The sequence below is a fragment of the Mixophyes fleayi genome, chromosome 3, assembly GCF_038048845.1.
Source record: "Mixophyes fleayi isolate aMixFle1 chromosome 3, aMixFle1.hap1, whole genome shotgun sequence".
Classification (NCBI taxonomy): domain Eukaryota; kingdom Metazoa; phylum Chordata; class Amphibia; order Anura; family Limnodynastidae; genus Mixophyes; species Mixophyes fleayi.
In genome coordinates this window covers 166,100,938-166,116,761 of record NC_134404.1, presented here as the reverse complement: position 1 = coordinate 166,116,761, position 15,824 = coordinate 166,100,938, and the positions used below count along the sequence as shown (strand labels likewise).

Genomic DNA, 15,824 nt, shown 5'->3' with positions numbered 1-15,824 from the left:
GAGAATGTATTTAAAATCCTAAATGTGCTACATTTCAGCAAGATAGATTGTTTCTAAAATCATTGCTGTAGCATAAAAGGTTTAGATTTGCTGTTTGCATGTCATCCAAAAGGAACGTGTGCCCTCCACCAACAAGCCACCCCTGTAAGAGGTATGCCATCTGTAGGCCCTGTGTGCAAGACATTCCAAAAGATCAAATGCCCTAGCTATTTCACAACTTCCCCAAATCATGTGTCATTGTAGTGATAGTCCAAGGTTACGTTCCAGTGTCAGAGCAAAGGCAGTCACACATTGAAGAGAACATGGAAACATGGAAAGTGTACCCAGGAGTGGCGTAAGTGGTGTAAGGCAGAAGTGCAAGCGAAGCAAAGCTCCATGGTACTGGAATGTGGAGATCGGCCTATTTGGATAAAGCTGAGTACATGACATAATGTGTACGCCGTGGATCCAGAGGAAAGTCTGTTTGCTGACAATGTTGCATGTAACTCCAAGGAACCCTACAATCCCCCCCCCCCCCCCCCATCTTAGTCCATTTGGAGTAAAAAAATGTAAGCATGGACATAATAATGTGCATGTGTGAAGTGTTAGCCCTGCGGCTTGTATAAAGTACACCCCCAAAAATGTAAATCTTACCATACAGGAACAATATGAGGGCTTATTTTACAATGTGGGTGAGCACTTAAAACAAAACCCATTTTAAAAATGAAACCATTATGTCAAGTTCATGTGTTTGTTGTAAGCGTCATGATTCCAGTCCACACAATAGTTGGGGATATGTTTGGTATTTGAACTCATGTCTGCTGTGTTGTGAGTCAAAAGTGCTAACCAGTGAGCTACCTGTGAGATTGGTATTTTGTGAGTAATTTGTGTGAATAATGAGGAGTAGTATTAAGTGTGAGTTGCCTGTGTAGCACGCATGCTGTATTGTTGGTGTTGTCTGTGTATTTTCAGGTTGGGGTAGTGGGTAGCTGTCCCCATTTGCATACAGTCATTCCTGAGTTCTAATCCAGACAGAAACTCTTCCTCTGTGTGGAGGTTGTATACACTCTTGTGTGTATCCTTTATGGAAGAGTATGCTGTGCATTTTGCTGAAAAGGCAAGATTTATTTACACCACATACATTTTGATACATTCGTTATTCATGTATTTTTCATGTAGCCATTGTCCATGCATTTTGCGCACTATACGGCGACTTGAAATCCTAAACACAGAAAGATCGTGAAGAATGTGTTTGTTAACAGTGTGTATTGCACTAATTATTCACAAAGGAAAAACAAGGTTGAGAGTGTTCCAGATTATTGTTAATTGACAGTGATTAATGAGTAAAGAGCTATCTCGTTAAAATAAGCCCCAGGCATGTTTGTTGTGTTGTATATAAATAAACTGTTGGCCCCTCCCACAGTGGGCGTGAAGTATGCATTGTTTAGCTTGCCGTCAATCAGTTGAGAGCCGTCGCTTATGCGTGTAGCATGTTTAAAGATACGCAGGTGGGTGTGTTTTCTAACGTTTGCACTACTTATTTGCGTCACTTAGTTGTAATGGACCACAAGGGGGTGTGTTTTTGCTGTTTGAGGTGCTTATTTCACGCGCAAATCGGGTTGCGTCACTCAACGTATGCAACGCAGATGCGTATGCGTTTGCGTACCTTGATGAATCGGGCCCTAGAATATGATTGGTTGCTATAGGTAACATCTCCACTTTTTCAATCCCATAGCTTGATAAATTTACCCCATAGACTTCTATAAAACTATGTACATGTTATTAATAATAATAATAATTATAATATCATTTGGGTGAGTGTGATGTTGTTTTGTGTGTACTGAGATGTAATAAAATTTGTTATAACCAGTGATCGAAGTGGGCCGGTATAGGACTCTATGTTAATATTAATATATGCTCTCAACTGCTCATATATTCTATAAACAAGTGCAATAAGAAGCTGCAACCAAAGGATCCTGCTCGTTTTCTCCAGCTGGCAACAAATGGATCTTCTAATCAGTGTGACAGCTTTTCTGCATTTGACATGGGTTTTGGGGCTCGAGCTGCCTGTTTGTGTGTGCAGGGAGGGGAGAGATGCTCTGCAGAGTAAGTGGTTCCAAAGTGGTGAACTCAATGTTCACAGGATATAAAGTGCTTCCAGAGTTTATTTCTACTCCCGCCTGTGACACTGACCGAGCTCAAGCAGAGACCAGCACTATCTAAGTTTCAGCCTGCACTGCATACTGAACTGCCCAGCCCCTCACCCACAGTGACAGTACAATGGAGTTATAATGTGAGCAATGTGAAGGTCACGTTCATCCCCTGCGCACCTTGTGACAGTTTTGCATCTGTCTGGGCGCACTCTTCTTAAGTTGGGGGCTGTCTCTTTGTAATAAAACCTCAATGCTTTCTGACTGAGGCTGTTTTCTCGTTCCAGTCCCCAGTTAAATCTGATGTAAGTGACACATGTCGTATGCTGCCTATTGTGTGTGTGTATATATATATATATATATATATATATATATATACATATATATATTATACATAAAGAGGGGTTCTGCCCCAGGTATGTGGAGCCCCCTCTGTACATAGAGAAATGGGGGTCACCTGACATATAAACCGTATGGTGTTTGTCAGTATAGAATGTATACAGTAGAGTATTGTATTTCCATACCACCTCTTCTAAATTCCCACTTTGACCTCTGGTTATTATAACTTTGTTTCTCTTCCCCAAACTTTTGTTACTACTTCTGAGTTAATTGTTATTACGCAAAAGCAGGTAATATCCAAATTTGTGTATATACATTTAACTATTTCAGTGTATTTTTGCTGATGCTCCTCCTTACTAATATGTTGTCAATTTCCAGGTTATAACAAATAGAAAAAATAAAATAAAAATAAAGTAGCACATTTTTTTATACAGAACACACCACACATTGCAATTAACAGGTTAATGTATGAGTTAGTCATAGGAGTTATATTCAATGTAAACCCAATGAATATACAGTAGCGAACGAGGGCTGTATGCATTATATAACACACTAATATGTATGTTTGTTCACATCAACTCAAACCAGAATTTATTTTTTCAATATTCAATATTACTGCATAGGGGTTATGAAAATACACCTTCATTCTTTTAATATTGAAGATGGCATTTGATCAGGTTTAATTCAGTAAGAGCATCCAATATTAGCGATAATGAAATATTTAGGAAATTATGGGATATATTATAATTCAGTCATTTACAGTAGAACACTTATTACATAATACAGAATTAAGAAAACATGTTTTCACCCTATACATTATTACTATATACAACTGTAAATATTTTGCCCATTCACTGCTGTTTCCAAGGTTTATTTTCACTGTGTGGTAAGCTAAATTCCTCATGAAAGCCTTCTATCACATGCTCACCGATCCGTGGACTGTTCCTTTGGTTGAATTTATTTGAAGGTCCCTGTTGAATTGACTTTGCCAGGGGTAAGACTGACTTCCAAAGAATGATCTGCTCTCATGGGGCCATCTTTCATGTTTTCCCCCCATAATACAATGTACCTAATGTGTTAAAGTAAATAAGACACATGGCACATTAGGTAATATGTGAAGTAAAATACTGCTATGCAATAAAGAGGCCTTGTACTTTGTCGTGTGATATACATTTGATTATCTATTTCCTGAAAGGTGGAGAAAGAGAGTAACCACAATCTGTGTGGCCATTTCCCACCATTCCTCAGTGACTAATAATTAATTTATGCCGTGTGTAATTATTCCCTTGTTAACAGTAGTTTTTCTTTCTCTTTACTGGCTCAGGAGACTCAGACGCTGAGTGTGATATATGACTCCTGGCATTATGTGGAAAAAAAATCCAGTGGAAAAAGACAGAGATAAAGTAAGGTTGTTCTATTACTCACTAATGAATTTATGTGCTCAACACTCTTATCTAAAGCCTAGCTGAGACAGATTTGAAGCAGCTATTAGTGCCTTTGGAGAATAACTATCTTAAGGTGGATTAAGCCTCCTGGTAATGCCTACACATAAATGAGGTCCTGAAAAAAATGCATATCTTCATGTAACAAAGAAATACTTGTATGAAAAGCTAATTACAGTAACATCTAGACCAAGATTTAACAACCTGTGGCTCATCAGCTGTTGTTGAATTTTGTTGCTGCCAGAACTCCTCACAGGTTCTGGCAGCCAGAGGTAGTTAGTTATGCCTGCTGAGAGTTGCACTAGTCACTAAGGGCCTGATTCATTAAGGATCTTAAATTAAGACGTTTCTTATTTCAGTCTCCTGGACAAAACCATGTTACAATGCAAGGGGTGCAAATTAGTTTTCTGTTTGCACATAAGTTAAATACTGACTGTTTTTTCATGTAGCATACAAATATCAACTTTAAATTTCAGTGTACAAATAAGCTATCAAGTATTTCTATGCTACATGAAAAACAGTCAGTATTTAACTTATGTGCAAAACAGAAAACTAATTTGCACCCCTTGCATTGTATCATGGTTTTGTCCAGGAGACTGAAATAAGAAAGGTCTTAATTTAAGATCCTTAATGAGTCAGTCCCTAATTGTCTACCAATGATCAAAGGAATAGCAAATTCTTAATGTTGAATTTTATTTTTCAATATTATAGAAAAAATTAAATAACAATGCAATTATATCATATCATAATGACATATTGTTTATTATCTTATTTGCTTTCGTTCAGATGCTATTTCTATGCAGTATGTTGCTATCTATGTAGAGCATTTGGCCACAGGATAAATCACTTCATACACAACAGAATTAACAATGACAACTGGAGCAAACAGGCTAACAAAATGTTTTAAAAACAACAGTTGGTAATGGTTTCCCCCTGTGTGAAAATGCTTATAACTTGTACAATAAAAACAAGGGGTATTGCCGTTTCCCTCTCTGTCTATGTAAACTGTTTTGTCTTATTTCAAGACATGTGCACACTGCACACAGGGAACTGAGTGCTCATGGGAGTTGTAATAGAGATCTATATGTTAGAACACATTTTATTTATTACCAGTTTGTTGTATAGCACCTATATATACTATGTAGTGTTGTTCAGAAAATAATAATTCACACCAGGCCCAGCTACAGTGGAGCTTACAATGTATATTCCCTACCACACACACACTAGGTTTAACTTCATTAGAAACCAATTAATCTACCAGTATGTCTTTGAAGTGTGGGTGGAAACCAGAGCACCTAGGGAAAACTTGCGCAAACACGTAGGTAGAACCGTGGTACAAAGCCTAGTGATGTGAGGCAGCAATGCTAACCACTGTGCAACAGTGTGGCTCACAAACTTTCATATATACTGTCAGACAGATGAAGGACAGTGATCTCTGCTTCTACTTCATTCTTTGTGTACATTGTCTATGTGAAACCTTTTACAATTCCGATTGGTTTTTACCATTCTGTGAACAGAATGCAGCTCAACCTAACACAGGCAAAGTTTAGAAAACCTGTGTATAGGAGCCGATAACAGAATGCAGTGAATATGACTTCAGATGTATGATTGTGTTATTTAGTATATAAATGGCAGGAGAAAGCTTTATTTAATTAAGGATACTTGATGTGGCACATAAGTCTACATATTTTGGTCAACATATAGGGCTAGATTTACTAAGCTGCGGGTTTGAAAAAGTGGGGATGTTGCCTATAGCAACCAATCAGATTCTAGCTTTCATTTATTTAGTACCTTCTACAAAATGACAGCTAGAATCTGATTGGTTGCTATAGGCAACATCCCCACTTTTTCAAACCCGCAGCTTAGTAAATCTAGTCCATAGTGTTAATTCATCAAGTTTGTGCTGTATTAGGTGCTTATATATTTTCCCATGTGAAGCCAATCACCAATCATTTTTTCCATTTTAATATTTTCTATAGATGTGTATGGACTTTATAGAATTAGTAACATTTTACAAACAAAATATGTTTTGTGCACACAAAGGGGCTCATTTAGAGTTGAAGTCAATAGTTCCCTAAACGTACCTAGGAAAAGAAACACATTTACATGCATATGTTCTGTTGGCTGTATTTCAAGATACATCCAATTCAAATAAAGTGCCGTTTTTGCCAAACATATGTCCGTAGTAACAAGTGTGTATGATTACTCCCCATAATAGCATAAAGAAAATATAGAAATGTGTTACAAATGAATGCGAATGTTTCACTACCCTGTTTGTATACAATGTAATAAAAAAGTGTCATGCAAGAGAGAATAGTTCCACGACAGTGTTATTAATTAGTGTGAATGTTGCATTTTCATATAAAATGTAATTAATTGCAAACACAAATTAAAAATAAATTCAATTAAAACTTTTATTGACTTCACCTTTCAAAATCAAATGTAAAATCTTCTTTCCTGCAGTAGTCTAAATCGAAATGTCAATTAAGTTATGCAAATAAATGGCCGCAATATCATATAATTTAGCTGCAACACTAATGAATTAATACTATCAGCTGGAGGGATGAATACACAATCTGCCATTCAGAAACTGTTGGATAATGCGGCAGGTCCTCATCATTAACATTTTGTACTATTGTCCTTCATCATTCACAAGAGATGTGCCACCTAGAAGGTGTATCCATGGATGGGTCTACATCAAATTTTACAGCTATTACATGAACATGCACTTACTGTATTGAGAGCATGCTTGCTGTCCCTGTCCATCCTGTCCTGGCATAGGGAGATGCAAGTTAACGAAATGCAAATAAATATATATATATATAGATATCTGAAATCCGAGCCCACCCGAACCTTGCCGATCCGAGCCGGATCCAAGACAGATCCGGGTATTCCCGCCAATTGCAAAACTGAAAGCGAGGCTCCGAGTCATAATCCCGTTGTCGGATCTCGCGATACTCGGATTCTATAAATTCCCCGCTGGCCGCCGCCATCTTCACTCAGGCATTGATCAGGTTAGAGGGAGGTTGTGTTAGGTGGTCCTCTGCCCTGCTATATCCTGTGCTGTGCTGTGCTGTGCTCAATCCAGTGGTGCTGTGTCCTGTGCTCTGTCCTTCTGAGTTCAGTGGTGCTGCTGGGTCCTGTGCTGTGTCCTGTTCAGTCCAGTGGTGCTGTGTCCTGTGCTCTGTCCTTCTAAGGGCATTGTTATTTCCCCATTATTCCCAAGTAATACAATTTTTTTAAAAAAAGTTATAAAAAAAATAAATAAATAATTTTAAAAAAATATCCAAAAACAATCCTGCAGTATAAGTCCATTGGTACTGCAATATTACAAAGTTCACTGATTCTGCAGTATAAGTCCACCAGTGGTACTGAAATATTACAAAATTCACTGATTCTGCAGTATAAGTCCAGTGGTACTGCAATATTACAAAGTTCACTGATTCTGCAGTATAAGTCCAGTGGTACTCTCCTGTGCCGCATATAATTTTTAAAGGCTTTGCCGACTGTGTGTGGCTTAGGGGTACGCTCTCTTGTGCTACATATAATGGAAAACAAAAATTTGGAGGATAAAGCTGTGAGGAAAAAGCTCAGTTTTCCTAAAAGACCCGCTGGCGGGGATGCTGATAACATCTGGTCCGGACTGAAGGACCTGCCAATCATTGCAGACATGTCTACTGTTGCTGCATTGGATGCTGTCACAATAGAAAAAATGGTGGAGGATTATTTTGCTGACACCATCCAAATAGACATGTCAGACAGTCCATATTGTTACTGGCAGGAAAAAAAAGGCAGTTTGGAAGCCCCTGTACAAACTGGCTCTATTTTACCTGAGTTGTCCCCCCTCCAGTGTGTACTCGGAAAGAGTTTTTAGTGCAGCGGGGAACCTGGTCAGTGAGCGGCGAAGGAGGTTGAAAAAATGATGTTTATAAAAAATGAATAATCAATTCCTCAATGAAGTACAGCACTGCCCTCCAGATAGTACAGAGGGACCTGTGGTTGTGGAGTCCAGCGGGGACGAATTGATGTGTGAGGAGGAGGAAGTACACACTGTAGGGGGAGAGGAATCAGAGGTTGAGGATGAGGACGACATCTTTCCTCAGTAGAGCCTGTTTAGTTTGTACAGGGAGAGATGAATTGTTTTTTTGGTGTGGGGGCCCAAACAAACCAATCATTTCAGCCACAGTTGTTTGGTAGGCCCTGTCGCTGAAATGATTGGTTTGTTAAAGTGTGCATGTCCTATTTCAACAACATAAGGGTGGGTGGGAGGGCCCAAGGACAATTCCATCTTGCAACTCTTTTTTTGGCATTATGTGACCGTTCAACAGTCGTTTGCCATGTTCAAAAAGTAAAACAAAATGTCAACAAATTCAAAAGTAAAATGCCCTGTCATAATTTAAAACAAGAGGTATTGACGTGCTAGAACTACTGTAGTGTTTATATGTTATAAACACTACACTTGGAAGTTGGAGGAGTTATTGTGGCCCGGGTACCAAATTTAGTACCGGGGCCACTCCACTATGCAGTCCAGATAGAGGTGTATCAGATATTAAACAACGTCGACTGTTGCTGCAAAATTTTTAAATAATATTGTGGGGAACACTACACTATGCAGTCCATAAACTTTTTTTTTGGAATTCAGACCCGTGGAGGGCTTTTTAATTATATTGTAGGGACCACTCCTCTACGCAGTCCAGGTACAATTTTTGGTGGGATTCAGATCATTTGAGGGTTTTTTAATTATATTGTGGTGACCACTCCTCTACGCAGTCCAGGTACAATTTTTGGTGTAATTAAGACCAGTTGATGCCGGTTTTCTTATTATATTGTGGTGACCACTCCTCTACGCAGTCCAGATACATTTATTGGTGCGAATCATACAAGTTCAGGGTATTTAAATTATATTGTGGGGACCACTCCACTACGCAGTCCAGAAAGATACCTCGTTGCAATGTTTTGGACTAATAACAATATTGTGAGGTGTTCAGAATACACTGTAAATTAGTGGAAATGATTGTTATTGAATGCTATTGAGGTTAATAATAGCGTAGGAGTGAAAATAAGCCCAAAAACTTGATTTTTGAACCTTTTATGCTTTTTTCAAAAAAAATCCAAATCCAAAACCTTATATCCGAACCAAAACCTTTCGGCAGGTGTTTTGCGAAACAAATCCGAACACGAGACACCAAAAGTCGCCAGTGCACATCCCTAATATATATATATATATATATATATATATATATATATATAGTAGAACGCATTTTGGGGATGCATATCATACTAAAAAAAACAGATGTACGTACAATGTTTAATGAGCCAGGAGTTTAATTAGTGGTTATAAAAATTGCACCATTCATCATACACTGTAACAACACTGATTAAAAAAACCATGATGTACGTGACCTAACATTATGCAAATAGCTGCATAAATTTTAAAAATTCTAGTTATACAGTATTTCAACCACTGTATTACTCTACAAAAACAAAATGAGTAAATCAAAATAATTTGGGCTCTACAAACAATGTCTTCTTATCCAAACGTTATGTCAAAGAAACAAACTTTAAGCAGACATGCAGGGATATTGCTGAATCCTTTAAAGCATTACACCACAGAAGATACTGAAGCATCTGACATAATCATATAAGCAGTGTATTTAATAATCATTCCTAATGTCACAGAAAGATCAGCTTCAATGATCTTGAAGTATGTTTATGTGTAAATGTCATTGTTACTATATGTCAGTGTCAGTTTGTCTGTGTCTATGTTAGTGCTCCTCTATTTCTATAATGCACCCCTTTCCTCACCCCCATTGCGAGATATAAGGATATGAGATATCAGTTCTGTGTTCTATGAGTTTACGCCACAATTTCTGCACTGTAAATGAACAACATTGACTTCCAGTCTTTAAAATGAGGACTTACCACCTTAGCACTCACCTGGAACTTTCTTTTCATCGCAGCAAGACTTAAAAGTAGAAAAGGAGAATAATATATATTGCTGGAATAAATAGACTATATTTGAAGTTAGACAATCAATATCTAAAATATTTCTTCATCATTGTTAATATTTTGTATGGATATATATGACCAGTTGCTTAACTTAACTAGTCATTTTAGAATCGTATTTGCACATGGGAAGAGGTGTTACTCCATTAGTCCAGTCTTTCTCCTCATACTTATTCTCTATTTCTATGTGGAAATGCTCTGTAAGCATGCTGTGCAAGTGTAGATACATGTAGAACAACTGTTATAATATAAGAATGAATTCAAGAAACAGCTAAGTAATTAAAGTCTATTAGTGAAACAAACACAATGGCAGCCTGGAACTGAACCACTCACATACTTAATTTATGTTTCTCTGCATTGAACAGTACATTATTCATACAGTGCTAAATCAATCTTGAAGACCACTAAAAATATTTCAACAACACAAGACATTTGCCATAGAACATATTAATCAATCAACCCCTAGTGAACTGCTGAAGGAGTAATATGGAACAATTTCTTTGTTAAAAGAAAGTTTCTTAACCCTTTGACTAATTGTGGTATAGAGGTTTTGTCTGATGGGATTTCAAGCTAATTTTTTAGAATAAAAGTACACAATTTAGTTAAGTCTGACTTGTACCATGTGATTTAGATTTTGGAAACTTTGCATGTTACGTAAATGGTGGTGGGATGAACACTAAAGTATAAAAGGATCATTGATCTTGGTAAAGAAAAGGATGCCCTGACATAATGCATTACAGCAGGGCCGTCTTCCCTTCTGTTTCTATACCATTTTTTCTCCTCCAACTTCACTGTACTAGCTATGCTTGGAGCTATTGGACTCTTAGGGGTATATTTACTAAACTGCGGGTTTGAAAAAGTGGAGATGTTGCCTATAGCAACCAATCAGATTCTAGCTACCATTTATTTAGTGCATTCTACAAAATGACAGCTAGAATCTGATTGGTTGCTATAGGCAACATCTCCACTTTTTCAAACCCCTAAGTTTTAGTTGTTCATTGTTCTGTACTGTTTACCTCGTATGATCAACTGTTTGTATTCAGTACGGCACTGTGGAAACCTTGTGGCACCTTATAAATAAAGGATAATAATAATAATACACCTCCCGAATGCAATCATAAGGAGCCTTAGAGAAGCCCTGGTTAAAGTCAATAAAATCACATCCACCTAATACTTTTTCTGGTAGTATTTCTGGAGGTAGGCATTATATCTGGAACCATGGAATAACTAACTTTGGGAAAAGTTACTCAAAATATAGATTAAGCATGGGGTTGTCTGGTAAAAAGATTTATTGTGTAAAAAGGACTAACTATATTACTAGGATTCTTTTGATGGTCTTAATCCAGTGCATCATTTCAGATGTGACATGATATACTATTATTCATTATTTGTACATTGAGCCATTTTGTGTTGATCTGTATATTTTATACTTCCTAGGTTGTATCGCTCAGGAGGAGGGAATGTTACCTGGGCTGCACTTGCACAATCTGGATGCACTTGCACAAATGTAGGTGCATGACTTCACAGAAGAACATTGTGTGTTTGTCTGATATAGGCATCGGCTATAAGTCAATTTGCACTTCAGAAAAATGCATCTCTCGTCAATATTGTCACAATGCTTATAAAAATAATTTGTCCACATAATTGGATTTGAGTGTATCTTATACTTTTAGCCTCACTTGCTTGGAGAAGTGAGGTTACAGAGGAGGTGGAGTTTGGCAAAGAAGAAAACGTTTAAAAAAACAGCGAAACATGTAGCAAATTGTAAATATTTGGGAATCCTTATGTTACTGAGAAATTGTCAAAACCTTCCAGCCTTCCCCCAGGTGACTTATTACATGACAGAATATATGTGTATGTTTCTGTGTTTTCCATTTTATTTTAATACACGTTAACCCGTGCATGATACTCATGCATTCTAGTCAAATCAAGATACTTAAGGTCTTAAAAAGGTTCTTGTCATGCATTTGGGCCTAGCCCAGGCCTCCTCAGAGGAAGATCGTTACTTCCCGATGCAAGCGCCCTTTTTAATGTGTGTTCATGAGGTAAAATTACCTCACGAAAATGAGTTTGACCCCTCAACTCGTAAATTTAGCCTTTACTACCCCTCCCACGGGGGGAAGGGGGGATGATGGAAGTTAACTGACTTGACTATTCTAATTTTTTTGTCAAATAATGTCAGTATACCAAATTTCAGGTCAATTGGATGAGCCCTTTCTGAGAAAATAGTTTTTTCCACACACACACTAACGCATGCATCTACACATGTGTGTTCATGAGGTAAAACTACCTCACGAAAATGAGTTTGAGCCCTACCAAATTTCAGCCCTTTTTGAATTTTTTTTCCCACACACACTAAGAATTTAGTAGGTCAGTATAACTCTACCCAGCAGGTGGCGCTGCAACTTGTTTTTTTTTCACACACACACAGACACCACTAAGCATTTATATATTAGATATTGATTTGCCTTTATATTTCTATATGGCAATTTCTTATAACTATTTTTATTCAATAAGCATTGTGACTTTGTCCTGTTAAATCTCATATATAATGTGTCAGATAGTCTTAGTTTTATAACACTACATTTATGCAGGGAAATGTTGGTCTACCGTAGTTATAATTAAATTGAATTTTGGGATAAATCAGGGAATAACTGAAAACTTCCTAAGAGTGTCAGCAATTGAACTAAATCTTAGTGGTGTCATTGCTTTGTGTTTAATAGTGAAAGTGAGAGATACCATGGTAGGTGCAGGTGTTGAAAAAAATTTCCAAGCAGACATATGCAATACACATCTATACAGTACACACACACACACACACACACACACACACACACACACACACACACACACACACACACACACACACACACACACACACATATATATATATGTATACATACTTTAATACAGTTCCATGCACATAGAGGTCTTCAACTATAAAGTCACATGTCACTTCAAGAAAGACACTTGCATACAGCAACACAAAAATGTCATATGGAGCATGTAAAACAGGTTTGCTATTGATTCTCCATTAAAAGCACATTATTTCCATTTTGCCTGACGTTATGACAGCGTATCATGTGGGAAAGGTAGAGACATCTTTAATTTACATACATACATGCCCAGAAAGGAGTCGCTGTTTGAGGAACTATTGGCAGTAGGCTGAGCAATTGGTTGTGAATTATTATTATTATTATTATTATTATCATTTATTTGTTAGGCGCCACAAGGTATCCGCAGTGCCGCACATAGTACTAACAGTAGACTATACAGGGTGAAACCATACAGAACAATGAACAAAAAGTACCAATACTTCAGAAACTCCGGCCAGTCATATGCAGTAAAGACGGAGCAGAAGAACAGGTATGGAGACAGGAGGGGAGGGGGCCCTGCTCATATGAGCTTACATCCTAAGGGAGGGTAAACAGACCAGGCACAAAAGGAGCCAGTTGAGGCAAGAGGAGAGAAGGGAGGACGAGCAAAAGGGAGGAGATGGGGGTTAAGTAGATGGTTGGTAGGCTTTGAGGAAGAGGTGAGTTTTGAGTGCCCATTTGAAGGAGCACAGAGTAGGAGAGAGATGGATGGAACGAGGGAGGTCGTTCCAGAGAAGGGGGGCTGCACGGGAAAAGTCTTCTGGAGTGGGAAGAGGTGATAAGAGTGGAGGAGAGGCGGCGGTCGTTGCCCGAGCGCAGGGAGCGGGCAGGAGTGTGAATGGAGAGTAGGTTAGAGATATAAGGGGCAGTAGAGTTAGAGAGAGCCTTGTAAGTGGTGGTGAGGAGTTTGAAAAGGATTCTGTAGGGGAAGGGGAGCCAGATTAAGGCAAGGCAGAGAGGGGAGGCAGAGGAGGAGCGGCGTGAGAGGAAGATGAGTCTTGTGGCCGCATTGAGTATAGAGCGGAGGGGGGAGAGATGGGAATGGGGGAGGCCAGTGAGGAGGAGGTTACAATAATCGAGGCGGGAGATGATGAGTGCGTGGATGATAGTTTTGGTGGCATTCTGAGAGGGAAAAGGACGGATGCGGGCAATGTTGCGTAGTTGGAAGCGACAGGCTTGGGCAAGGGAGTTAATGTGGGGGGCAAAAGAGAGAGAGGAGTCGAGGGTGACACCCAGGCAGCGAAGTTGGGTGACAGAGGAGATGGTGGTGTTATTGACGACAATAGAGAGGTCCTGGTGGGATGGGAGTCTGGGCGGAGGAAAGACAATGAGTTCAGTTTTAGAGATATTGATTTTGAGAAAGCGCTCGGACATCCAGGAGGAGATGGCGGAGAGGCAGTCTGATACCCGAGCGAGGAGGGTGGGGGAAAGATCAGGAGAGGAAATATAGAGTTGAATGTCGTCAGCATAAAGGTGATACTGAAGACCGAAGGAGGAGATGAGAGCACCGAGGGAGGAAATATAGAGCGAGAAGAGTAGAGGACCGATAACAGAGCCCTGAGGGACTCCTACAGGGAGAGGGGAGGGAGTGGAGGAAGAACCAGACGTGGATATAGAGAAAGAGCGATTAGCGAGGTATGAGGCGAACCAGGCATGGACAGAACCAGAGAGGCAGAGAGAGAGAAGAGTTTGCAGCAGGAGGGGGTGGTCCACAGTGTCAAAGGCTGCAGAGAGTTCAAGGAGGATGAGTATGGAGAAATGACCCTTGGATTTGGCTGATAGGAGATCATTAGTAACCATGGCCAGGGCAGTTTCGGTAGAATGGAGGGGGCGGTAGCCAGATTGGAGAGGGTCGAGGAGGGAATTGTCTGCGAGGTGCCTGGTTAGACGGCTGCAGACAATCCGCTCAAGTAATTTGGAGGCATAGGGGAGAAGAGAGAGAGGGCGATAATTTGCAAGAGAGGTGGGGTCAAGATTGTTTTTTTTAGGATAGGAGAGATAAGAGCGTGTTTAAAAGAGGAGTGTACTACACCAGAGGAGAGTGATAGGTTGAAAAGGTGTGCTAGGTAAGAGCAGGCCATTGGAGATAGAGAGCGAAGGAGGTGGGAGGGGATGGGATCGAGAGGGCAGGTAGAGGGTGGAGAGGAAAGAATAAGGGAGTGAACTTCTTCATCGGTTGTAGGGCTGAAGGAGCACCAGAGTTGGTTGATGGGGGGAGGTGAAGCGATGAGGAAGTGGGAGAAGAGGATAAGGAGATGTTCAGTCTGATGGCCTCAATCTTGGATTCATACACACTGCAGGATCTCAAGGGGGTTGGCGTGAGATTTTTAAACAGAACAAGCAATCAAATGAAACTATGAGTGGTACTTTCGCATAAGTATACACACTAATGCGATATCGGGATAAATGGTCGCTTATCCGGTGTTTGGCAAGATAATTGGCTGAAAAACCTCCAGTGTGTACCTAGCCTACCCTAATTTTTAGGTAGACCAGGTGGTTGTGCATTGATAAACCCTTTCACACACATGTCGGGTTTGTCTAATTGTTATAATCAGGTTAGCTTCAGACAAAATTTCTTTCATTCCTTTAAGTAGGTCAAAAGCTTCTTCATCACATTTGGCTGTGTAGCCTGTTCAGCACGGTCACTTTCAAATATTACTTTTGTACAGAAGCCACAAAATATTCCTGCATGTTTATTTTCAGAATTTGTGTAGTGAAGCAAACCTGGATATTGCTTACTCTATTTGTTTGGAAGTATCCTGCTTGTGTGCAAAATGGTAGAGAACTACCCAACTGTTGGATTCATCCTTGAAGAATCCTTGTCCGATATTTGAATTAATACCTTAATTTTAATAAAATAGGGTTTCTGCTATCCCTATGTATTGCTAACATACATAGTCTCTCTCAAATAGAAGTAAGATAGTAGTGTCTTCTGCCAGAGCTGGCATGAAATAAGCTATGTTCCTCTAGTGAGAATGATCAAATGCTGCTTCAGGAGTCAGAATCTACTTCCCAATTTTAGGTAATTGGTC

General features: G+C 39.2%; 1 long non-coding RNA gene across 1 annotated transcript in view; it reads left to right on the top strand.

Annotated features, from left to right (window-relative positions):
- LOC142142809 (uncharacterized) overlaps positions 1-11,750 on the top strand; it is a 49,715-nt gene extending 37,965 nt beyond the window's left edge. Inside the window, exons 3-4 of the long non-coding RNA XR_012689340.1 lie at positions 3,793-3,871; positions 11,354-11,750. This is a non-coding gene — a long non-coding RNA (uncharacterized LOC142142809). The remainder of the gene's footprint in view (positions 1-3,792; positions 3,872-11,353) is intronic.
- Positions 11,751-15,824: the final 4,074 nt, after the last annotated feature.